This window comes from Bos indicus x Bos taurus, chromosome 23, assembly GCF_003369695.1.
Source record: "Bos indicus x Bos taurus breed Angus x Brahman F1 hybrid chromosome 23, Bos_hybrid_MaternalHap_v2.0, whole genome shotgun sequence".
Taxonomy (NCBI): domain Eukaryota; kingdom Metazoa; phylum Chordata; class Mammalia; order Artiodactyla; family Bovidae; genus Bos; species Bos indicus x Bos taurus.
In genome coordinates, this window is record NC_040098.1 from 41,628,347 (window position 1) to 41,654,006 (window position 25,660).

A 25,660-nucleotide genomic window follows, 5' to 3' on the forward strand; every position below is an offset into this window, starting at 1 on the left:
CTGGACTCTACCTTGCTATGTGTTAAAGTAACAAGGCCATTTAAGAGGAATTCATCTCCTTTTAATCTGGAACTTTCACCATCTCTGCAGATCCAAAGCCTGTGTTTCTTTGGGGCCTGTGAAAGTTAAAGCGGTGTTCAAATCCAACATGAATTTCCAAATTCTTTCCCAAGAAAGCTTCCACGAGTGGCCTCATCTGCTACATTTGGAAAGTGAAAAACCCCAGGGCGTGAAGGGTGCATTCACCACACTCATAGAAAAAAGTGATTTCCTTCCAACAGCCTCTTTGTCTCCAGCTATCTAGACCCAAAATCCTTGATGCTAGAGCCAGTCGGTTAAGAAACGAGGAGGAAGCTCCTTATCTCTCCTGAAAGTCCTGATTTTTCCTAATCTCTCCTCCTCCCTCCACCCTTGCCCTAAATTCCTTTCCATTTTGCCCTTTGAGAAACTCCTCCCTCCTTACAAAAGCTAAAAATAATGCCTTTGCTTTCCAGTGACCCTCCCTTATTAGTATCGGAGATGCAGGCAAAAAGGAAACCCGTCACGGTCGGTCCTGCTCAGAAGTGCGTGTTTACAAGTCTTGGCTCACCCCGAGATTTTCAGATGAAAAATGTCATCTGAGATTTTCACTCTGACTTGAATCCCAGGATCTTTGCCTTAGTGTCAGACCATGCCAACAGGCTTGGAAAGTCCCGACTGATTCTAGGTGATGCCAACCCCAGAGCACCCCAGAGAGAGGTTCATGGACCCAGGAAGGTAAAGACATACCCAAATCGTCCAGCTGTGATTGGGGGAAGTCCCAAGTGCTGGTGGCGACACTCCAGTTTTTAAAAATCACATGTTACTTAATAAAGATCACAGACCCACTCTTGTGTTCCCAGGGGTGTACCGACCTGCAGACAAGGGCCCCGAGGAAGGTGGAGACTCTGGAGGCCCAGTCCTACCAACAGAGTTCCAAGTTGTGTGCGATTCTGCACCCTAACTTGGCCAGCCGGCACGGACAGCTGGCTCTGGTTACTGTGGGAACAATGCAAGGAAGGCCGTTGTCACATTCCTCCCGGGTCAAAGGCACAACCTCCCCAACACGCTCAGTCCCTGCTGGTAAAGGGAGAGCTGGAGGAGCGTGGAAGCAGGGGCTGGGAGCACGCAAAGGGCTTTAGAAATCTGTTAACCCCCCTCATTTTACTGACTGAGAAACTGAGACCCAGAGAAGTTCTGTGACTTCCCATTGTCAAGACGATGGCAGACCCAGGACTGGAAATTTCTAACTCAAGGTCCAATGCCCTGGGACTGCCCTGGCAGTCCCGTGGTTAAGACTTTGTCTTTCAATGCAGGGGGTGCCGGTTCGATCCCTGGTCAGGAAGTTAAAATCCCACTTGTTTTGAGCCAAAAAAAAAAAAAACCCAGAATATAAACAACAGAAGCAGTGTTGTAGCAATAAAGACTTTAAAAATGATTCATATATTTTAAAAAAAGGTCCAACGCCCTAACGTTTCTTTGCACATCTTGATTGTTTCAGACTCATGGTGAGAAGAGATTATTGGTAAAGGCATTATATTTTCTGTGTCTTTACATTCTGTAACTGAGTGAGGTTCAGGAGTGACCATCTCTGTTACTTTTGGGCCAAGATGCTGAAGCACCGCTAGGCAGAGTCTCACCAGCAAGCATCGTCTTTGGTGACCCTCGGGGATGTCATTGGCTTCCAGCCCCAAGCCCAGAAGTGAGAGTTAATTTTTAAGTGCTCATCTTTAACTCAAGCATGAAGCTCTAAAAGCACTCAAGTAGTAATGCTTGAAAACAGCTCAATTCCTCTGAGTTCTGACCACACTTGAACTCTTTCTTTAGAAAATCGCTAAAAATGCAGTGGTTAGGACGCAGGAAAACAGAATGACTGGATAAAATTTGTCACATATACCCTGGTTGGAGGGGCATTGAGGAGTTGAATTTATAGGTAATCGAACATTCTTTTTCTTTTACCATGTTTTCCTTCAAAGAGTCTCACAGGAACTTTCTTTAGCATAGGTGCAAGCTGATACAAGATTTTCATTTAATATTTTTGCTATTCTATAAACACACACAGAGGAGGGAGAAAAAGTGTCTGATCCTAAAGGGCAAAGAATTAGAAGTGGCTCGTTTGCATATAAACTTCTAGAACTTTCCTTTCACAGGAAAAGGCACCAGAAACTACTTTTCATCAGGAAAACTGGTGCTCAGGGGATAGGCTGCTTCCACGGCTGATGGAGGGGTGGCCGTGGTGGGGAGGAACGAGCGGAAACCTCTGTGGTCCTGTGTGCTTGGTGCAGCCCACGTGTTTGAACGTCATTCCCTGAAGATGGTGGACATGCCATAGTTCGGTGCCTCACTTTCTGTTAAAAATTTTGCCTCTTGACTTCCCAGGCAACTTTTCCAGGTTCTTTTCTTTTTCTTTAGATTTTTTTTTTCATGTGGACCATTTTAAAAGTTACAATATTGTGTCTGTCTTATGCTTTGGTGTTTTGCAAGGCATGTGGTATCTTAGCTCCCTGACTAGGAATTGAACTCACACCCACTGCACTGGAAGATGAATTAACCACTGGACCCTAAGGAAGTCCCGACCTTTTCCAGGTTCTAATACCTGATTGTAGATTTTTTCCTCCTTGAGAATGACTGTATTTGGCTGCTGTGAAGGTGCCAAGGCTCACCTAGATCAGGACTTGGCAAAGGCTCCCGAGGTATCTGGAACCCTGGACGGCTACCAGGTTTCCTGTCCGCCGAGAGCCCCAGTATGACACGCCTGAGACAGAGGCGTGTTTTCTGAGTCCCGGGACGAGCCGGGGCGGGTGTCGGCGAGGGGAGAAGACGAAGGCGCGGCACATCCCTTGCTGTGATGGTTTCTTTCCCCTGACGGAGGCAAGAGTGCTCTCCGCTATTTGAAGAGAGCAATTTAGATTTATATTAAGGAATGAATAAATAGGATGCAGTGATGAAATCTCATCTGGAGTGAATGCAAATCAGATATGCTAATGATCGTGGGGCCGTTTCTCACATTGGAGCAGAAAAAGGGAGCCCAGCGGAAGCCTGGGTGCTTCTCCTGTCTCCCCCGTTAACCAACTAGATGTTCCAGAACAACTGAGGCTGTGGGAAAGGGTTATCTTTTACTTGACAGTGGGCTTCCCTGATGGCCCAGTGGTAAAGAATCTGCTTGCAGTGCAGGAGACAAAGGTTCGATCCCTGGGTCGGGAAGATCCCCTGGAAAAGGAAATGGCAACTCACTCCAGTATTCTTGCCTGGAGAATCCCATGGACAGAGGAGCCTGGTGGGCTACAGTCCATGGGTCACAAACAGTCAGCTACAACTTAGCAACTAGGCAACAACAAAGCACTTGACAAGTCCTCAAGTATTTCTGGGCAGAGTATTTTAAACATTTCCCAGAAGGTCTCAAGAGATGATTTATGCAGACCCCTACGTGAACTGGGGCTTCCCAAGTGGTGCTAGTGGTAAAGAACCCACCTGCCAATGCAGGAGATGCCTGAGACAAGAAGATCCCCTGGAGGAGGGCATGGCAAACCACTCCAGTATTCTTGCCTGGAGAATCCTGTGGACAGAGGAGCCTGGCAGGCTACAGTCCATAGGGTTGCAAAGAGTAAGACATGACTGAAATGACTTAGCACGTGCACACACATGAATTCAGTTCGATCCTAAGCGTTCAACTGTTTCTCATTTAGCTCAGTTGGTAAAGGATCTGCCTGCATTGCAGGAGACCCCGGTTCGATTCCTGGGTCCGGAAGATCCACTGGAGAAGGGAACGGCTACTCGCTCCAGTACTGTGGCCTGGAGAATTCTATGTACTGTATAGTCCATGGGATCGCAGAGTCAGACATGACTGAGTGCCTTTCACTTCACTTCACCATTTGACATTGGGAGAAAATCTTTTTGGGTTCCATCTGCAAGTCACCTCCTACTGTCTCTCCTTAGAGTTTTGGGTGCATGGGGCAGGAGGTCAGAAGTCCCCTAGTTGAGCCATGCCAGTGTCTAGCTTTGGCCTAGTCACTTTTCATGAGTGAGAAGCGGGTTGCCTGTTTGTTAAAGGGAGGCTGGACCCAAGGCTTTCCAAGGTTCCCTCCAGCTCGGACGTCCTGCCTGCTGAGACTCAGCACCATGGGGTGCGACTGGACGCAGATCAGCCTTCAGCACCGTCCTTGCAAAACTGCTGCCTCAGCCTGAGCAGCTTTCCCACTGCTGCGGAGCCAAGTCTGCCAGCAAAGGGCTCCAGGTCTGGTCGAAGGTGTCCAGCCCTCGGGAGCAGCTTGTGAAACCCCTGTGTGTGCTTTGCCATCTTCTGCTCTGGTTGGTGATGAAAACCTAAGTCACTAGGGGATTGCCTCCTTTCCAGTTATCAGTAGGGGATACCCCCAGGGCTAAAAAAGGAACAGATGCAGAGCAACTCCAGAGAAGGAAATAGCTAAAGAGGTGCCTGCAAAAGGTGAGCCTCACCCCGTTGAGGGGGAAAGCCTCACCCCGTTGAGGGGGGAAAGAACCGGGCCCTGAAGCTTTGGAAGGAGAAGGAATGCCATCCTGGGTCTCCTTCTGTGGGTCAGAAGCTCTGTGAAGTGTGAGGGGAAAGGTGGGTTGCCTTCTCTCAGAGTTTAGGGGGCTTCGGGCAGAGTGCCCTCTCCACCTGTGCTTTGTCCTGAATCACTAGAGAGGCCAGACCTGTGCACTGGATGTGGCCTCTCTCCTATATCTCTAAAGAGATGTTATTTACAGTCTATAAATAGAATATTTATCTTGATTTCTTACAAACATCCCATGGGTTTTCAAATTTAAAAACCACTGTTAAGTTCTGCAAGAAACCATGTTCAAAGCAATATGGCCTTGGACAAGTCACTTGATTTCCCCGAACCTCACTTTCCTTATCTGAAAACAAGGTTAATTGGAAATCCTCAGCCTGTCTCACAGAATGAATGAAGAAGGATTGACTAGGGTCAGTGATTCATCCTTCATTCCACAGCCGTGCATGGAACACCTGCCCGGGGGAGGCTCTACTGGGAGAGAAATCCATAAGCAAATGTACGGGACTGTTCTTCCAAGAAGAGGGAAGAAGCACCTGTAGAAAAAAGCACAAAGATAACTTCTTGGTGCTGGTGGTGTTGGTGTTAACTACCCAGTTTAATATGGTGACTCCAGAGTCTTAACTGCTTGGGCTTGAATCCCAACTCCCACCACTTAGGAGTGTGACTTCAATACCTCTACTTAACTTTATTTGTGCTTCAGTGTTCCCATCTGTACAATGGGAATGATATTAGACCCTAGGGCACCAGGTTGTCAGAGAGCTAAAGTTAGAGCCAATACTTGTAAACTAATTCGAATAACGACTAATACGTGGTGAGCCATTTCCCACGTATATCGTGGACACTGTTACTATTTCACCATGCCTTGTGAAATTGGTGCCGTAGAGCACATTCCTAATGGGTGTGCCAGGAGTGTTGCTGGTTCTCGGTCCTCAGCATCACAGTCCCTTGTAATCATACTCCCATTTTTGTCTCCCCTCCTGCCTCGTGAGCCCCTGGAAGATGCATCCTGCATCCGAGAGGCAAGGCAAGAGAAACATGTCAAAGATTCTCTCTTCTCTCTCTTCCTTCACCCCCACCCCCTGCCCTTTTTTGAGGTTGGATTGGTGCTCCTTTCACACTGAACAAAAGCTTTGCCTTGCAGAAAGGATCTTTCTGCATTCGTATGTCATCTGCCTTTAAGGGTGTAATTTGTTTCTGATGTATGCAGGGCGCTCCCTCGAGAAGGCTTTGTTGACAATGCGCAGAGGCCTCCTGTATCGATCGGTGATATAACGGTTCTATAGTGGGTGAATGAGGTCATTCTCATCGTGTTACTCAAGTCGGCGACCTTGAGGCCGATCGGATGACTAAGCCCCATAGGTGAATCCCTGGTTACAGAATGTCCTTGTTTAAAGGTAAAGCAGTATGATGGTGTTTTAAAGAAACGACTGCAAAACGAAATTACATGCCCCTTGGTGAGAGGCAGTCTATATTAATAAGCTCTGAGGCCACCCAGGCCTTCGTGGGACTGTTAGGGCTGATTTTCAAGAGTTCCTTTATCTGTACTTCTCTCTTATCTCTTCTCATTAAATTTCAATTCTCTGTTAAACTGCCATGACAGTGTAGAATACTGTCAGTGTGAAGTTCAGAGCAAAATACTTAGGGTTCTGAGCCTGTTGGCTGGTGTGCTTTTTCTTTCCTTTTTAAAAAATTCAACAGTGGGGTGGGACACAGCAGAAGATGAAAAGATTTTTTAATACAAGAAAAGAGAGGAAGTAAGCATGATGATAAAATCTGCATGCGAAAAACCCTAGTTTAAAAAAAAAAAGGAGAAGTGAACTGTATAGTTAGCCATACATTTAATCTGGATAAATACATTAGCCATGCAAATAGGGGTTTCTATGTGCCAACATCCTGTGGTTGCAGACCAGGCCTTAATGGCTTTGGAATAGATACAGGTCTTAAATGAACAAACTTTGAGAGCAGGTGGGCAGGTGAAGGACAGTGAGTGGGTGAGGGGGAGGTAGGGGGAGAGGGTAGGTTATAATACTTATTTTGGAATCATTGGGCAGCAGTCAGCTGTTTTGTTGTCTATCCATAATGGCAACCCACTCCAGTATTCTTGCCTGGGAAATCCCATGGATAGAGGAGCCTGGCGGGCTACAGTCTATGGGGTTGCAAAGAGTCGGACACAACTGAGCGACTAAACAACAAATAGCAAAAGTAGTACTTAATAATGTGCCCCAAAATTCTGAGTGCTTTTTAATATATTAATCCTTTAATCCTTACAACCATTATTATGCAAATTCAGCATCCAAGAACAATGAGATTAAGTAATTAGTCCAAGGTCATTTAAACCTAGACTTTGTCTTCAGAGTTGGTGCCCTGACCACTTATAGTCTCTCACTGGCTGGCAGGGTTTTGGGGGCGTAGAGAAGAAGGGAATACCTGTCCCCAGGGTAGATTTCTTACGAGGTAGGAAGGAACTTAATTCTTTCAAAGGGTTTCATCAAATGTCCTAATCTGGCATGTTGCCATTAAACTCATTGTATCTGATTGGAAGAATGTAGTGATTGAAGCATCACTTCTGGGAAGTAAGACTTTTTTCCCCTTCCTAGTCGAGCATCTGTTTTTTTGCCTGAATTGGATTTTATTCTGATTAGAAAGTCATTGCTAGTCTACAGATACTCGTGCACTGAGCCCTTTTCTGAGGGTAAGCAGAGAGCTGGCTTTCGCCCTTGGTCGCATCACGTGGCAGAAGAGAAACACTTTTTTTCTGGTGGCAGTTGGCAAGGCCATCGATTCACAGAGGAGGAGAAGAGGGAAACCTTCTAGACAGCTTCAACATTTGCTGGCACTCATGAGTCTGTCAAGCACCTAAACTCAGGACAGCGCACACTTAAAGTGATCTGGAATAAACTTTAACTTTCGTAAAATATAATAACAATCCAGTATTCGAGTCAGAAGAGGCACATTTTTCCTAAATCATTTAATTAACTCCTATCTCTCAAGAAAAACTTCATATGAAACAAATACACAAAAAAGTCCTAAGGTAGGTAAGGTCAACTAAGAATTGAAGATCAGGTGAGTAAATGACCGAGTAAATGGAAATTATCAAAGAAGTAGATGTATTGTGAATGCACTGTTCAAGATGTTTATTGACCGGAGCAATAATGATGTGTTTTTAAACTGTGATAAGGGCAAGTATTGTAATCCATCCAAGCCACACGCATGATTTGGAGGGTCTGTGTGGAATATAAAACTCTGCAGAATCTAGAGCTCATTATCCTATATGGCTTTTGGCTAATTAACAAACATTGGCCTTGTGTCTGTTACTTAATAGCCTAATTGCAGCTCATTGGCAAGAATGCAGTCTTTCACTGCTGATGGTGGGGTTGGGGGTAAATTTTCTGTAAAAGAGGTTAAAGGGAGAAATCATGAAACTAACTTTCTAAAATGAGATGCTCCAGAATAATCAGATATGTTTACATTTGGGTCAAATAAACAATTCCTGAGAAACTTTTTTACTGTGAGCAACCTTAGCTGTGCAACCCTGAACAACTCACCCTGCCTCTCTGAGCTTCAGTTTCTACACCAGGAAAGGGAATAATCTTAGTCCTCCTTCTTTATTGTGCTGCTGTGAGGATTAATGAGTTAAAACTTCTAAATCTCTTAGAACAACTCAACATGAGTTTCAATTTGAATTCTACCAATTGCTAACTTTGTTTGCTTGGGCAAAATAGTTATATCTTTTTTTTTTTTTTTCTCCTCATTGTCCTGTAAAATGAGAATGAAACCATTGAACAGCATTTGGGGTATTAAGTAAAACTATATATATATAGTAACTACAGTCCACAGTTTATTCAGATTTCCTTAGTTTTTACCCGATGTCCTTTTCCTGTTTCAGGGCCCCATCCAGAAGGCCGTGTTACATTTAGCTGTCATCTCTCCTGAGGCTCCTCTAGAACATGACAGTTTTTCAGACTTGACATGACCTTGACAGTTCTGAGGAGTGCTGATCATTGGGGATTTCTCCTAGGTTTCTGTTAGGATTAGAAAAACCCCAGCTGAAGGACGTTCAGCGAAAGAACTGATCAGTACTCCTCAAAATTGGTAAGTTGCCATTTTCGTCACATCATGTATATCAGGGACACGCTATCAACGTGACTTATCCCTGTTGATGTTGACCTTGATCATCGGTCTGAGGTGGCGTTCATGCCCTTTCTCCACTCAGTTACTCTTGGCGTACACACCTCCACCCGCCCACCTTCCACGTTATACTCTTTGGGAAAAGCCACACCTAAGGAGCTGGGAGCTGCCTTCCCCCTCCTTGCGATCAGTGTATCTTAATGAAGTCTTATGCACAGCTTTGTGTAGTCTCCTCCATTTATTTATTGACTGTCATTTCTTTGCTGTTGTTCAGTCACTAAGTCGTGTCTGACTCTTTTTGACCCCACAGTCGCAGCATGCCAAGCTTCCCTGTCGTTCACTCTCTCCCAGAGTTTGCTCAAACTCATGTCCATTGAGTAGGTGATGCTATCCAGCCATCTCATTTCTTATATCAGTATAAACTAATGAGTGTTTTTATTCTTTAGGTTATAATCCAGTGCTAGTTATCTTGTTTCTTAAATTGTTCCAGTTTTGGCCATGGGGAATATTAGGAATGTTGATTCCTGTTTTGCTTTGATATGCCATCATCATTGTGGTTTTTTTTGTTTTTTAAGCATTCCTTTCATATTAATCTTGAATGTTCCCTGCCCCAGTTCTAGAATTCGCTGTTTCTCCAAAGAACTCTGGTTCCTTTTGCTACAAAACGGTGTTAGAAACCAAGGTCTGGGCTCTAGGGCTTACAGAAATTTCCTGCTCAACAAATATTAGTTTCCTCCCTTCCTGCCAGGGAAGTTTGGCGTGTACAGTAGTGAGCGCCCTTGTGCCCATGGGTCCTAGCTGGTGAGCCTCACTCACTGGACAGCATCAGCCCAGATGGAAAAGTCAGCAGGATTTCCTTCAGTTCAATCCAGGTCACGGACTCGGCGGGGGCGAAGTGCTATGAGAACCTTCTCTGCCCTCATGGAACCCAACCCTCTAGAATCCAAGAGGAGTAATAGAGAAGTGCTGTCGAAAATCAGAACGGAGAAAAGCTAGTACAGTCAAAGAGCATTTGAAGAAGGCTTCTTATACACTATCAGGCTTGAGCTAATTTTATTCCAGGCAGGGAGATGGAAGAAAAGATATGATATCTTAAAAAAAATTATTTTTGTTAATCTTTTTATTTTCCCATGCATGTAGCATGTAGGGGTCCTAGTTCCCCAACCAGGGATCAAACCCATGTCCTCTATATTGGAAGGCAGAGTCCCAACCACTGAACCAGGGAAATCCCAACAGATCTCTTTTAGTAATTAAAGAGTCTCTTGATGAAAGTGAAAGAGGAGAGTGAAAAAGCTGGCTTGAAACTCAACAGTAAAAAAAAAAAAAAAAAAAAAAACTAAGATCATGGCATCTGATCCCATCACTTCATGGCAAATAGGAGAGGAAAAAGTGGAAGCAGTGACAGATTTTATTTTCTTGGGCTCCAAAATCACTGTGGATGGTGACTGAAGCTGTGAAATTAGAAGACACTTGCTCCGTGGAAGGAAAGCTATGACAAACCTAGACAACGTATTAAAAAGCAGAGACATCACTTTTCCTACAAAGGTCCATATGGTCAAAGCTATGGTTTTTCTAGTAGTCCTGTACAGATGTGAGAGTTAGACCATAAAGAAGGCTGAGCACTGAAAAATTAATGCTTTTGAATTGTGGTGTTGGAAAAGACTCAAGTGTCCATTGGACTGAAAGGAGATCAAACCAATCAATCCTAAAGGGAATGAACCCTGAATATTCATCAGAAGGACTGATGCTGAAGCTTCAGCTCCAATCCTTTGGCCACCTGACACCAAGAACCAACTCATTGGAAAAGACCCTGATGCTGGAAGAGATTGAGGGCAAGAGGAGAAGGGGACAACACAGGATGAGATGGTTGGATGGCATCACTGACTCAATGGACGTGAGTTTGAGCAAACTCTGGGAGATAGCGGAGGACAGAGAAGCCTGGTGTGCTGCAGTCCATGGGGTGGCAGAGTCAGACACGGCTTAGTGACTCAACAACAAGAACAAGAAAAATAAGAAGAGGCCTGAAATTAAGAAAGGACTGTAGCTTTGGGGGTTTATTTCAGATATGAAACAGGGCTAATTGATTTTGATGAGATAAGGGAAATGGGCTTCAGCCAGTGGTGTGTTGGAGCCAGCTTGCACTGGCTTTCACAAGTTAGTTGTTAAATTTTTAGGAAATTTTAGAACAAGTTGGCATCGTGTTGCTAGCCGGAAGTTGGTCATGGTGGGAGGGTTTATAGAAATCTGCAAACGCTACAAACCAGGGCTTCTTTCTTCCCTCCAGCTGGTTATTCAACATAACCCTGTTTACTAATGGCTTTTGCTATCTAAAAATCTTGTCTATACCCCTGCTCTGAGTTTATTTTTCTTCCTCCAGCAGTTTTTTTCCCCCCATATACACATTTCCCTTCAGTGCTTTGAATTCTCTGACAAGAACTGGCAAAAACAAAAACAAAAACAAAAAAAAACAAGGTTACAACAGAGATGAGTGCTCTTGAAGAAAAATTGCATTTTCCATCATGTTGGCTAAAACTCTGATAGTTAGAAAATACTGTAGTTAGTGGGGATATTTGAGACCCTCGGATGGCCATTCTGGATAACTGAGTTGGAAGATAACCCAGTCTTCCTCCTTGTTTTGGGTGGGAGAAGATCCATCATCACTAGTATGTAGTTGTCCATGTCATATATAAGCAGTGTGGCTGTAGGATTTTTCTCCTTCCTTATACTTGGAAGAATCTTCCTGTTTCTTATCAAGAATATGGGAAGAAGTATCATTTTCCTTCACTTGAGAAACCATGACTCAGCATCACCCTGTTGGTCGTAGGTCATGTGGCCCTCTGTTAGCTTGACTTTGCAAGAATGTAAGCATACCCGAGTAACCCCTGGAAGAGTGATCTGCAAATACGGACAGTTCTCATAAGGTCACCTCCTGGGCATGGTTCTATGGTGTTGAGCATTGTTCAGAATTAGAGGAGCTTATATTTCAAGAGCGTCAACTAAAAGCAGTCAGATGGATGTGACCAAGGAGAGCAGGGTTAGGGAGGGAAAGACTTTTCTTATTGTAGCTGGAGATTCTGAGTTATCACCTTCATCCTCAGGGAGTTCAGTTCAGTTCAGTCGCTCAGTAGTGTCCGACTTTTTGCGACCCCATGAACCGCAGCACGCCAGGCCTCCCTGTCCATCACCAACTCCCACAGTCTACCCAAACCCATGTCCATCGAATCGGTGATGCCATCTAACCATCTCATCCTCTGTCATCCCCTTCTCCTCCTGCCCTCAATGTTTCCTAGCGTCAGGGTCTTTTCAAATGAGTCAGCTCTTCACATTAGATGGACAAAGTATTGGAGTTTCAGCTTCAGCATCAGTCCTTCCAATGAACACCCAGGACTGATCTCCTTTAGAATGGACTGGCTGGATCTCCCTGCAGTCCAAGGGACTCTCAAGAGTTTTCTCCAACACCACAGTTCAAAAGCATCAATTCTTTGGTGCTCAGCTTTCTTTATAGTCCAACTCTCACATCCATACATGACCACTGGAAAAACCGTAGCCATGACTAGACGGATCTTTGTTGGCAAAGTAATGTCTGTGCTTTTTAATGTACTGTCTAGGTTGATCATAACTTCCTTCCAAGGTGTAAGCATCTTTTAATTTCATGGCTGCAATCACCATCTGCAGTGATTTTGGAGCCCAGAAGAATAAAGTCTGACACTGTTTCCACTGTTTCCCCATCTATTTGCCATGAAGTGATGGGACCACATGCCATGATCTTAGTTTTCTGAATGTTGAGCTTTAAGGCAACTTTTTCACTCTCCTCTTTTATTTTCATCAAGAGGCTCTTTAGTTCTTCACTTTCTGCCATAAGGGTGGTGTCATCTGCATATTGGAGGTTATTGATATTTCTCCCAGCAATCTTGATTCCAGCTTGTGCTTCCTCCAGCCCAGCGTTTCTCATGATGTACTCCTCATATAAGTTAAATAAGCAGGGTGACAATATACAGCCTTGACGTACTCCTTTTCCTATTTGGAACCAGTCTGTTGTTCGCCATGTCCAGTTCTAACTGTTGCTTCCTGATCTGCATACAGGTTTCTTAAGAGGCAGGTTAGGTGGTCTGGTATTCCCATCTCTTTCAGAATTTTCCACAGGGAGTTGCTTTGCCTTGATGACAGGGATTTCTTTTACCTCTCTGTTCTTTCTTATGTCCTTCCGTGAAGTAGATAGGTAAAGTTCCCTTTTCTTCTTAGCTGTCACTGACTGATTCACTGTCATATTGAGTCTCTGAGGCTGTAGCATTCAGAGAGCAGAGTGCTCGTCTTCTGGCCACATCACAGATCTTGGGTGCCCTGGTTCACTCTGAGTCTTAGCGTTGCTTAGAGTGGGGTCTGGCTGCTCACCGTTCAGAAGCCAATAAAGAGGCAAGGTTGGTGGAAAGGAAAGTTTGCTTTATTTTGGAGGACTGCAATGTGCAAATGGAGGAGGAGACAGACTTGTGCCCAAAGGCTGACTCTCTCCCATCTCCTGGCAGTCAGTGGGCAATAGCCTTTAATGGGGGTTTCAGGGATGTATCAACTAAGGAGGGAGCTAGGCCATGGGGTGGTCTGATCAGTGTCATCTTGACTGTTTTAAGTATAGTGAATCTTCAGTTCCAGGTCGGTTTGTTCGCATTTCCTTGAGTTCAGTTCTTGGAATTGTGGCGGCTTATGTCATGGCTACAGTCTGGTCATCATGTAGTTAGCTTCTTCCACCTGGTTGGGGTTTCAGTATCTACAAAACAGCTAAAAGGATATTCTCACAGCTCAGAATATTATCTGCAGCCTTTGAAGAGGAACTAAAAGTCCTTGACTTTGCTTAATGATAGAACTATTATTATTTGACTGTTTTCTTTTATTTCTGTATTTTCTCATTTCTCTGATTAAACATGTTTTTTGGTTAAAGTTTTTCTGCAGACAAAAAGCAGGTGGAGGACATGGGTGGGGTGGGCAGGGACCATAAGGTCCTATTCCATGTTAGTGGGAACGCTCGTATTTTCTTCTAGTCCAAATGATTCTAGATGTAGTGAAAGTGAAGTCACTGAAAGTGTCTGACTCTTTGCAACCCTATGGACAGTAGCCTACCAGGCTCCTCTGTCCATGGAATTTTCCAGGTAAGAGTACTGGAGTGGGTTGCTATTTCCTTCTCCAGTGGATCTTCCCAACCCAGGGATCGAATCCAGGTCTCCCGCATTGCAGGCAGACACTTTACCATCTGAGCCACCTGGGAACAGAGGCTGTCAAATTTTCAAACCCAGTTGCAATTCCTCAGCGGCTTCCTGTAAACCAGCCCTCTCAAGCATGACAGACTTGGACCTCCTTGGGATAACCTGGTCTAAACAGATCACCTGAAAAATGTGATTTTTTTCAAAAATCTTTTTTAAAAACTTGTGGTTAAGTATGCATAAAATGAAATTTATTATTTTTAAGTGTACACTTCACTAATATAAAGGACATTCACAGTGTTGTGCAGCTATCATCATCCATTCATCTGAAGAATGCCTTCTGTCTTCCCAGACTGAAACTCTGTACCCATGAAGCAGACCCTCCATTACCCCTCCTTCCAGCCCCTGACAACCATTCTACTTTCTGTCTATGAGTTGGATGGCTCTCGGTACCTCATATAAGTGGAATCATATAGTGTATGTCCCTTTGTGACTTATTTCATGTAGCATAATGTCCTCGAGATTCCTCCATGTTGTAACATGTGTTAGAATGTCCTCCTTTTAAAAGGCTGTATAATATTGCCCTGCGTGTTTGATGACTACCATTTGCTCAATCACACTTGAGAGCATCCAGCTTTTGCTTTTAAAGAATAAGACTGCTATGAACATGCATGTACAGATGTATGTTCAAGTCCTTCCTTCCTTTCTTGGGTATATATTCAGAAGTGGGATTGCTGGATCATATGGTATTCTGTGTTTAATTTTTTTTTAAGGAACAATCATACTGTTTTCCACAGTAGCTGTATCTGCACCCTTTTACATTCCCACCAGTAATGCATAAGCATTGCAGTTGCTCCACATTCTGGCCATTACATGGTATTTCTGTGGTTTTGTTTGTTGTTTTTGATAATCGCCACCATCCTAAGAAGTGCAAAGTGGTATCTCAGTATGGTTTTGATGTGCCTTTTCCTGATGGTTAGCGATGCTAAGCATTATTTTGTGTGCTTATTGGCCATTTGTGTATTTTCTTTGGAGAAATGTCAGTTCAAGTCCTTTGCCCATTTTTAATCAGGTGGTTTGTTTTTGGCCCTGGCACAGATGTCTCCCTGATTGCCTAGAAAGGTCACTGCTTCTTAAGGCTATTGGGCACTTACCCAGGGTTCTCTGGGGCAGCCTCTTCCCTGCTTCTCAAGGCTATTGGGCACTTACCCAGGGTTCTCTGGGGCAGCCTCTTCCCTGCTTCTTGAGGCTATTGGGCACTTACCCAGGGTTCTCTGGGGCAGCCTCTTCCCTGCTTCTTGAGGCTATTGGGCACTTACCCAGGATTCTCTGGGGCAGCCCCTTCCCTGCTTCTCAAGGCTATTGGGCACTTACCCAGGGTTCTCTGGGGCAGCCTCTTCCCTGCTTCTCAAGGCTATTGGGCACTTACCCAGGGTTCTCTGGGGCAGCCTCTTCCCTGCTTCTCGAGGCTATTGGGCACTTACCCAGGGTTCTCTGGGCAGCCTCTTCCCTGCTTCTCAAGGCTATTGGGCACTTACCCAGGGTTCTCTGGGGCAGCCTCTTCCCTGCTTCTCAAGGCTATTGGGCACTTACCCAGGTTTCTCTGGGGCAGCCTCTTCCCTGCTTCTTGAGGCTATTGGGCACTTACCCAGGGTTCTCTGGGCAGCCTCTTCCCTTTACATGTATGTCATGCAGACATAAATGCAGAGACTTGCCCCTCTGGAAAATTCCACCTGACACTGAAAGATTTGCCCTTCCCACTTATTGTAAAGGAAGTTCAGTGGTGAGTGCTGCAGAAATAAGCCAGTTACTGCTTTTGGATAGTGTGTGATATTGTCATCTGACTTTTTACTAAGTTAAAATAAAATCTCTTTTGGGGAAAAGGAGGAAACAGAGATTCTGTTTTTCAGGTTCCCAATGTGATGATATTCTATACCAGGGGTTGACAGACTCTGGCCCATGGGCCATATCCCACCTCCTCTTGCTTTTACAAATAAAATTTTATTGGCACACAGCCATGCCCGTTTGTATAGTATTGTCTATGGCAGCCTTTGTGGGACAGTACCAGAGCTGAGTGGTTGTGACAGATTGTCAGACCCACAAAACCTAAGACATTTCCTGTCTGGCTCTTTTTACTGAAAAAGTTTGCCAGCCCTTGACTATTCTAGACATTTAAGAAGTACCGTTAAACAATCGACACGATATAGTGGTGTTGACGGCTGACCATTCACTCTACACTCGAGTAGTTTGAAAGCTGTGAAGCTCATGGAGGTGTAAGAGAAAATGACTTTTGAGAATTTGCTGAACTCCAACGTTGTGTCCAGATGTGTTCTTTAATTAAGCCTTTTTTGTTTGATTGGGGCCATAACTTTTGCATCTAGCAGGACTCCTGCCCAGTGTGGCTGAAAGGTTTCTAACACAGGCAGCATTTTTTAAAGTTACAGTATCTAGAGGACTTCACTGGCGCTCCAGTGGTTTAAGCCTCCAACGCTTCCAGTGCAAGGGGCACAGGTTCAGTCCCTGGTCAGGGAACTAAGATCCCACATGCCATAGCCAAAAAAAAAGTCACAGTATTTGACGCTTGCCTTTGCCCTGTGAAAGTCCCTGTTTATACTAAACTTCAGTGAAGTAGCTCTGATCTTTACGTACAGTAAGAGGAGTTATACTGCAGGGACGTGGCTGGGAAACGTATAGCACAGAAAGCTTGTGGCTTTTTACTCTAAAAATAGCATCCTGCTTCTTTTACCACTCCCTCCAAGCCAGAGGTGCAGCCTTGCTAAGGTAGCAATGGGCAGTTTTGGAATTTTAAGATGCCGTTGGTTTGCTGATTTTGTCTTGCCCTCTGTTCAACCGTTTAGCCGTTCATGCAGTGATCTTATGCTAATTACCAGGAGAATTGTTAAGGTGTACGGGCATGGACTTTGAGGAGCTTATATAGTATGTTTTGGCAAGTCAAGGATATTAAATATTCAATTTAAAAGGTTTTTATTTTAAGCATAGCAGTGTGTACATCTCAATCCCAAACTCCCAAACTATATCCCTCCTTTGCTGGATAACAACAAGGACCTACTGTATAGCACAGGGAACTCTGCTCAATATTGTGTAACAACCTAAAGGGAAAAGAATTTGAAAAAGAATAGATGCATGTGTATATATAACTGAGTCACTTTGCTTTGCAGTTGAAACTAACAGAACGTTATAATAAACTCCAATATAAAAGTTTTAAAAAAGATTATTTATAATATCCTTTGAGATCATTGGGAATTCTAGACCTGTGCGCACACAACATACACTCATAATCACCCACAAACACAGGCTCCCAGGAAATCATGAAGCTAGGAGTAACGTCTACCTGAAAATGCCTTTTCACACAGAATGGCAGGTAACCATTCAGTACAGTCCAAATAGGATCTCAATAGTGGATGAATCTGGTGAGACGTCACATCTTGCTGTAGATATAATATTTATCTAAAGGCGAAATAGAGGCTTTATCCCATTTCACGAGGCTTACTGCCCCAACTCATAGTGAAAGTGTTAGTTTTCATTTCTTGTTGTTTAGTTGCTAAACGTCCGACTCTTGCGACTCCATGGACTGTAGCCCAACAGGCTCCTCTATCCATGGGATTTCCCAGGCAAGAATACTAGAGTGGGTTGCCATTTCCTTCTCCAGGGGATCTTCCTGACCCAGAGATCAAACCCAGGTCTCTTATGTCTCCTGCATTGGCAGGCAGGTTCTTTACCACTGAGTCACCAGGAAAGCCCATGGTTTAGTGCTGATCTATTGAAAGCTTTATAGCCTTTTTCCTTTACTTTTTGAGAAGAAAAGTTGAATTCTCCGCCCCCCCCCACCCCTTAATCTAACAATCAGTATTTCTCTTCCAGATGTGGTTCCTAACCTATAGTGATTTTAATTACTCTCCTCGGGAACTGCTCCCCAAATACTCTCTCCTCCATGAGTTTAAAGGCTTTAATGTTGAGCACAGTCTGGTGAGAATCCCCTTGCAAATGATTTTCTTCAGTTGGTATGAGGGCAGTATTTCCTTATTTTTGTATCTGTGTGTTTTTTCCCCCTAGGAACAGATTTTCATGATATATATTTCCCCAAATCTTTTCAATTTGTACCATCATCTTTTCAATTTGTAGACACATTTTGGAATTCAGATCTTGCCCTTAGAACAACTGGGGGGTCATCCATCCGCTCAGTAAGTGTGCCTTCTTATTTATGGCCCGATGAGACTTCATTCATTTCTGCATATTTTGTTGTCTACTGTTGATGCCAGACACTGGACTCGATGTTGGGAATACAGAAATAAATGATGTCAATTCCTTGCTCTCAGGGCTGGGCCACAATTGAGTGGGGGAAATGCAAACTCACAAAAATTTACAATGGAATATGATTGTAGAGATGTGTACCACATGCATTATTAAGTCTGGGGAATTTGTAAGCTTACTTAAGTCTTTCAATTGAGTTAGACTGTGGATAAGTGTATCAGATGAGAAACACATAAATGGTGTTTATTTACTCTGAGGTAGTAAATGGAGAAGTTGAACGAAATAAAATGCATCTATTATGACCACTGGCGTCCAGCAAGGCCACTGCCCCCGTGCCCCTGTTCTGCCTGCACTTTCTTCGTATGTGGGTCATTAACATTGTGTTTAGGTCAGATGAGAGTCTGTTCCATCTGCTGTGATAGCTGAAGTAAAATGCTGATGGAGATCATTTGAGATCGTCTCTGTGCTGCTGATTGCATGCTTGTGGCTCATAATCAGAATGATGCGAAGTAATTGTTCAAGCGACTTGCCACGGCTACGTTTTGTGTCGTTGCAACTGTCAGCAGTTTGGTCCTGCTCCTCTGCCTGAAGCGTGTTTGCCCAGCGCCTGTTGGATGGCGCGAGTCGCCCTTCACTGCTGTGGGTGACATCGGTTCTAGCATCCTCACTTGCTGCCCCCCATCTATTTTATAACCTGAAAAAGAAATGTCTGCTTATTTAGTGGGAGCAAGTGCTGGCTTTTGTGTTCAACAGAATGCTACGTACCAGGGCTTCCATACAGAAATCCACATGCTTGTTGCCACAGTGCTCCTCTCTTTTTCTCTTTGGCCAGAAAAGCCAGGCAGACCTGGCTTAGAATTCTTGCTTTGTCACCTACTGGTTATGTAACCTTGGGTAGGCCACGTGTCTTGAACCTTGTTTTCCTTATCTGCACATTGGGTCTAAGAGAACCTGTTTTACAGAGATTTTGTGAGAATTAAAGATAGTGGATAAAACTTGTTGGCATAAGTGTTGTTGTTCAGTCATGAAATCGTGTCCCACTCTTTTGCAACCTCATGGACTATAGCTTGCCAGGCTTCTCTGTCCATGGGATTTCCCGGGCAAGAACACTGGAGTGGTTCCCTTTTCCTTCTTCAGGGGATCTTCCTGACCCAGGGATTGAACCTGTATCTCCTGCATTGAAGGCATATTCTTTACTGCTGAGCCACCAGGGAAGCCCTTGTTGGCATAATTAGCCACCCAGTAAATGGGAATAGTTAATAATAAGGAATCCAGTGCTTACTCAGGATGACATTATACAATGGCAACACAGAACTTTCCTAAATCAGTAGTCCAAAAATATGTTGTAAGTGTGGAATAGAGAGTGTCAGTCCAGTTTTCCTAGCTACATCATATTTACCAGAGACACACAATTGGATGGGGGTGTCTTAGAATCTAAACCCTCATTTTCCATGGCTGGGTCTGCTCTACAGAATGTACTCTGGGCCAGCCCACCTACACCATCAAAGGATGTACTCCGGGCCAGCCTACCTACACCATCAAAGGATGCAAAGGTCCCTTTGAAAGCACATTTAAGAACATGTGTCATTTAGGTTCCACTGCATAAAAGAGACATTATACTGGATAGTGCACACCACAGCCTGACCATCTGGTTTCCTCTCATGCAGAAAGCAGGGACCATGACAGAGAGAAGCAAAGCAGAAACTCTGTCCCTTTAAGAAGTTCATGGTTAGATCTAGGAACTTCTCACAAGCTCCTAAACTGTACCATCAAAAGAGATCTGTTAAACGTAGCTCACTCCATATTCCACCATACAGTAAAGTCCGTAGAGGGAGTTGTGGAAGCGATGCTTTCTCTGCTTCCATCCAGAGCTAAATTTTAAGATCTAAGTTCTTATCTCCAGGTGTTGATGCTGTTACTCATGGACAACATAGGACAGTAGAAATCTCTTCTACGAACATGCCCCCCACCACAAATTGTTACTTCCCCTAAAAGTCGCATAAGCTGGACAAAGCATGAACTTTTCTTAGAACGTAGCGTGTGAAGGGTTTATCACCTGTGCATTTGTGGGAACCCACAAGTCGAACTCTTGTGTTTCTCCACTTTTGGTCTCAGATACCAGAATTTTTCAGCTGGTATCTGATTTGGCATTTCTCTGCTGCCACAATGTGCCCTGTCTTCTTTCGCTGTGCTCCCTGGCAGTTCCCCACCTCCTGCCTGCTTGTAGGAGCAGGGTTGGCAATGCATTAAAGGGTTCCATTCATAATTGGAGGACGTGTTCACTCTACACTCTGCTGATCGCAGGCATACCTTCACTTTCCTGGTTACTAGTTTCTCAGCCGAGGACAAGCACGTGTCGTGCAACTCAGTTAAGCTGTATCACATACGTTTTTACCAGACCAACCATTCTCTTTGAGAAGGAAATTAGATTAGAAATATCGAGACCGCACAAACATTCCCATTCTTGATATCTTCTAAATATGGTAAATTCTGATTTTTTTTTTAAAAAGTTTTCTAGTTTGTATAATGTGATTATAATTTTTAGGTTCACACAGGAGTCTACAATTTCCAGTTTACTTCTCTCTGTAGCATGAAATCACTCCACCACAATCGGGCCGTAAACAGGGACACCTCTTGAACTTCAGACTTAACGATTTTCACACTTGAAAGAGGCATCTATATCCGCTGGTACTCCTGGTCTTTAAAATTTTGTCCCCTTTCAATGTATTGGAGACTCACTGACTATTATGATTTGTGATATTATTCCCTACAGTATATGTACTAGTTTGTAGTCTTCTCAGCTACACCCACTCAAACCAAAACAATTTTTTGTTGTTAAGGCTTCTGATATTTATACACGCTGCCTTTCCCAATCTTGGTGATGATGTAGAAGCAAAAGAATCACACGCTACCATAAATGTAGTCGTTTCTCATAAATGTGGGACACTGATAAATTCTGTAAATTCAACAAATACGGATTTAGTGGTTCGTTCTTTCATCGCAATACTCTTGTAGTCCTTAAACAATTATGATGGGTATGAATTTGTTGATGTTAAAAAAGTTTTACAATATAACAAGTAAGATATTAGACAAGAACAATATGAATGGTATCATAGAATGTTATAAATACACTGTATATATGTATATAATTTTATTGATATAAGTATGTGTATGTTATATTCTGTATATTTGAGCATAGCTGAGACCTTGCTGCTGTAGAAGTGAAAATGTTCAAAGTGTTATTAGTGGAACTTTTGCTGCTTTGTATTATCTGGGGTTTTTTCCTTCCTTATCTGTATTACCTAATTGTTCATGTGGGCATGTGCCTAGTTGCTTTGGTTGTGTCCGGCTTTTGTGACCCCGTGAACTGTAGCCCACCAGGCTCCTCTGTTCATGGGATTCTCCAGGCAAGAATACTGGAGTGGGTTGTCATTTCCTTTTCCAGGGAATCTTCCCCACCCAGGGATCAAACCTGAGTCTCTTAAGTCTCCTACATTGGCAGGTGGATTCCTTACCACTGAGCCACCTGACAAGCCCTGATTGTTCACAGTAAATGGTTTTACTTTGTTTTCATTTTTCTCATCTCATTTTTGGGGCGTGGAGAAAAAGAGAATACAATACAGATACCCACAGTTTTCTCTGCCGTGTCTTGTCATCACAGATCTGTAAATGTGTTATGCTGCACGGCATTAGGGGATTTTCTTTTTATTAAGTCTCTTCTGTGTGCCAAGGACTGCACTGAGAACCTGAGACATGATGTGAAGTTGGTATTATGACCGCCATCAATGCAAATGAGGAAAGGGTTCCGAGAGTTTATGTCCCCGGCATCGCACAGGTGGTGGGTGACGCATCTGAGACTCAGATTCAGGTTTGACTCTGAAATCAGTGTGTGGGGTCCTGGTGAATCTCACTCTAAACCTCCTGTCTGCCTTGAGGAGGAAAAGGTTAATGTATGCGAGTGAATTATAAAGTGTTGCTTTCGAAAGACGGCGCTCAGAGATTTCACCAGTGGGGCCAGGACCATCTCTCGGGGATTGCAGTGTTTCCCTGCAGGGCTTTCAGTCAGCGTGTGAACTTCCCAAGAGGCAGGATCACGTGCTTTCAGTACCCCTCTCCTCTCCCCGCACAGGCTGGCGGTCGGGGAGGGGGCTTTCTCCCTGGGGCTGTGAAGACAGCCTAGAAGATTCTGAGGCACTGAGTCTGGGAATCTGTGGCCAGTGGACACCTCCCCGAGAGGAGACTGTCCATCCAGCCCTAGAGGTCGCAGTGCTCTTTTCCTTTTAGGGAAAAGGAAGGAAAAGCAGTGGCTGGAGACTGGATCCCTGGTACTCTGGGATCGTGTGAAAATTACCAGTCTGGGGAGCTAGGCTCGCCTTGCCTCCTCCCCTCCTGAACCTGCAAAGCCGTCTTGAAAACAGCCTGTGGAAATTTTTAAAAACTTGGATCTTGCGCCGAGTTCCTTGGGTGATGCAGATTAAACGGTCTGTGGCTGTCACCGCCTTATCTGCCTTTGTCTTCCAGGCTTCCTCTTCCAACACTCACATCATCTCGGTTCTTTCCCACACTTTATCTCAGACACCGTGGCTTCCTCATGGGATTACTCAGTCCGCCTGATATGTGGGCGCCTCTCTGCCAAGTCCCTCTTCCCGTAGGAGCTTAATTATGGATCCCTTTGGGGTCATGGACTTCAGTGGCGCCGGCCGGCGGGGAGGGATGGATGGAGTTGTGGGTACCCCATTTTGGGAGAAGGCAAAGTGACATGATGGGATGCTCTGGTTACTATGAAGACATCTTCAGTTAGCCCCATTGTTGGGGTGCAGACGTGGCGGTTTTAAAGGTCTACCTAAAAATGATTTCCCAGGCACCACAATATATATGAACTATATATTGTATGGTCAGGCCAATCAAGATGGCAGTTCCCTTGGTCTCTGCATCGCCTGCCCGACCAGGCTCGGCTTCACTCACATGACTATCCAATCCCTTAATTACAGGGCTTAATCAGTAACTGCCTACGTGCTTGCTCTGCCCTAACCTCTGGGTTTCCCTGGTAACTGGGGGAGCCCACCTGCCCTTTATTCCCCCTATAAATTGTAGCCTCCTCCCCCAATTAGTGAGGAGTGCGGCCATGTCCGTGTGTTGCTCATCGTCTGTTGCACACGGGGATTTGTCTCTCCAAGGCCTCAGTGGAGGACCGCCTTGTCCAGATGTCTCTGTCGCTGTCTCTGGGCTCTTCCTCTCATCTCGAGCCTGGGCAACTACAAGCCTTGAAGACCCGCGGGGTGCGGCCCCACGACACTCCTTTTTCAAAGGTTCACTCCTCTGGAGATAAAGGAATCATGCACATGATTATTTTCTTCATATTAATTGTTCAGAGCTCCGTCTTTAAAATTCTCATACTCAGCCAAGCGGTGGGAGGTCCACGGTCTTCAGAAATTAGCTGCGTGCCTAGTAAGTAATCAGGGGCCCGGTGCTAGGAGGGGTCTCATCTCCCTGGCCCGCGTCCCCAAGCCAATTTATAGGATGGGTTTAATGTTTTATTTTTAATCTTTTTCTCTTCCAGTTTTCCAAAGAAATTAGTCCGTTTTCTGGGTGGAGAGAGACCAGACTGCTATTTTCACAGGGTGAGTGATCCTTTGACTCCTTCACGGGTGTGTTTTACTCGCCTCTCTTGGTATGTGCTTATAATCCATAGGCCTTCTCCCACCTGGTACTGAGATACTCTTCCTACTCATTGCGTCTCCTCTTCCCTTCAGAGGGGAGGGTTCCCCCTGGTGTTTTTCTGCCATTTGTTTTGGCTGTTCACAGGTTTTGTCTCCTCTAAGTTGGTCTTCCTCATTGGTGTTACCTTGTTCATCTCGCAGAAGGGATGAGAGAGGAAATTTTTTTTTCCTCCATTGGCTGATGCACAGAACCACGGCCGTGGGCAAGGGGAACCCATGCATTTTGTTCATATGACATACTGTCTTAACACCACGACAGGGAATAATGGGATGTGAGCACTAGCTGGGACGTTAGAGCCCATCTGGCAAAGCCCCTGTATACAGACGGGACAGCTGAGGTCCCGAGGGCTTCCGTTCCCCCGCCACCCTCTTCTGAGCCTAGATTATGAGGGAGGCATTGGACTTTCAGCTGTGTGCGGTTATGGCCCCCCAGTCCCACACACAGCTGTCTTTTGAATCCCAGTGACCTCTGAGGATACAGTCAACAGGTGGTTCAACTTGATGTTATCCCGATGGTAAAGAATCCACGGCCAATGCAGGAGAGGCTAGAGACCCAGGTTTGATCCCTGGGTTGCGAAGTTCCCCTGGAGGAGGAAATGGCAACCCACCCCAGTATTCTTGCCTGGGAAATTCCATGGACAGAGGAACATGGCAGGCTTCATTCATGGGGTCGCAGAGTCAGACACGGCTGAAGGCACCCTCACCACACCATACCTCCATCTGTCAAGACAAGTGGCAGGAGGAGCACTCTCCCCTATTTAACTTTCTCGTACTTGACTACTACCTAGAGAAGCTGATGGCATGGAGGTACCCAGAACCATTTTTGTTTGGGACCTCATCTGAAAAGGCCTATTTTTTCTTTCCTTTGCGCCTTTCCCAAACCACCACATTTGCAACACCCCGTCACGTGCTGGGACTCTGTGGTCCACCTGTTTGCTGTTGGACTCCCAGGCGCACCTGCAGGTGGGTGCGGGCCAGCTGCAGAGCGGCACGCCCCCACCCGGGACCGCCGGCACCTGCAGAGCCAGCTTACCAGGATTTCCGTGCTGTGCAAATTTGGCATGCAGTTGTAGACTCTCGGAGGAGCATTCCTTCTCTTAAAAAAAAAAAAAAAAAAAGGTATGCTTCCATGAAATTAAAAGACGCTTACTCCTTGGAAGGAAAGTTATGACCAACCTAGATAGCATATTCAAAAGCAGAGACATTACTTTGCCAACAAAGGTCCGTCTAGTCAAGGCTATGGTTTTTCCTGTGGTCATGTATGGATGTGAGAGTTGGACTTCGAAGAAAGCTGAGCGCCAAGGAATTGATGCTTTTGAACTGTGGTGTTGGAGAAGACTCTTGAGAGTCCCTTGGACTGCAAGGAGATCCAACCAGTCCATTCTGAAGGAGATCGGCCCTGGAATTTGTTTGGAAGGAATGATGCTAAAGCTGAAACTCCAGTACTTTGGCCACCTCATGGGAAGAGTTGACTCATTGGAAAAGACTCTGATGCTGGGAGGGATTGGGGGCAGGAGGAGAAGGGGATGACAGAGGATGAGATGGCTGGATGGCATCACTGACTCGATGGACGTGAGTCTGAGTGAACTGCAGGAGTTAGTGATGGACAGGGAGGCCTGGCGTGCTGCGATTCATGGGGTTGCAAAGAGTCGGACACGACTGAGTATCTGATCTGATCTGATCTGATGGAGACTGTACAAATGTGGGATCCCAGAAGGTGGACCTACCTGTGATTCTTTCAAGACACCTGTGCCACACCTGGCTCTGGATCACCTTCATTTAGGTTGACGATCTA

General features: G+C 44.9%; 1 protein-coding gene across 11 annotated transcripts in view; it reads left to right on the forward strand.

Annotated features, from left to right (window-relative positions):
• ATXN1 (ataxin 1) overlaps positions 1-25,660 on the forward strand; it is a 414,527-nt gene that overhangs the window by 206,211 nt on the left and 182,656 nt on the right. For 9 of the 11 annotated variants that reach the window (XM_027525447.1, XM_027525448.1, XM_027525458.1 and 6 more), the window contains one exon: positions 23,706-23,766. The exons of 1 other annotated variant lie outside the window; for it this stretch is intronic. The gene's annotated coding sequence lies outside the window, so the exon portion shown is untranslated. Of the gene's footprint in view, positions 1-8,571; positions 8,646-23,705; positions 23,767-25,660 lie in introns of all 11 variants that reach the window. One more of the 11 variants, XM_027525449.1, reaches the window with a different exon arrangement.